The sequence below is a fragment of the Eurypyga helias genome, unplaced genomic scaffold (assembly GCF_000690775.1).
Source record: "Eurypyga helias isolate BGI_N326 unplaced genomic scaffold, ASM69077v1 scaffold3158, whole genome shotgun sequence".
Lineage (NCBI taxonomy): Eukaryota > Metazoa > Chordata > Aves > Eurypygiformes > Eurypygidae > Eurypyga > Eurypyga helias.
In genome coordinates this window covers 111,960-112,579 of record NW_010268692.1, presented here as the reverse complement: position 1 = coordinate 112,579, position 620 = coordinate 111,960, and positions in this window count along the sequence as shown.

Sequence of the window (620 nt, the reverse complement as noted above, 5' to 3'; positions counted from 1 at the left end):
TGGGTTAACTCCCTGACGGGGAGGGGGTGGAAGTGCAGGGCACGCGCATACTTTTCACAAAGATCTTCAGAACTGACTTTTCCTGCCTTCTCTTGGGTGATTTTTGTTTAGCTTTATGTGTTCGAGTTTGTAACTGCCTTGGAGAATTTAATTCACAAGCTAATTTTAGTCCAGCTTGCTGGAAAAACTGTCTATCGCAACTGACACATTCAGCTCCTGCGCGTTCCTCCCGGTCGTAGGGTCAGCCCGGTAGCCGCTTCCCTTGCGGAAAGCAACGGGAACAAGAGAACGTGCCGCTCTGTCATTATCAGTTGCGTGCCTGGGGTTTCAGAATAGCTCAGCACCATCTGCACGTGGACAAATGCCTCCTCCCGGGTGTAGCTGCGCCGTCCGGGCCACTCGTGTGTATTCTTCATGCCGTGTGCAGATAGCTGAAGTGTTTGCTGCAGGATTGGAAAAGGTTTTTTAGCTCATAAACGTCAGAAGGGGTTGTTAGCCCTGGGTAATGGGTGTTAGCAAAGCGAGCTGTCGTATCTGTGGGTTTATGTGGTTTCATGACCTGTTTTCATCACCTTTTTCTTCTTCCCATGCCCCCTCCCCCTTTTTTTTCTTTTGCAGGG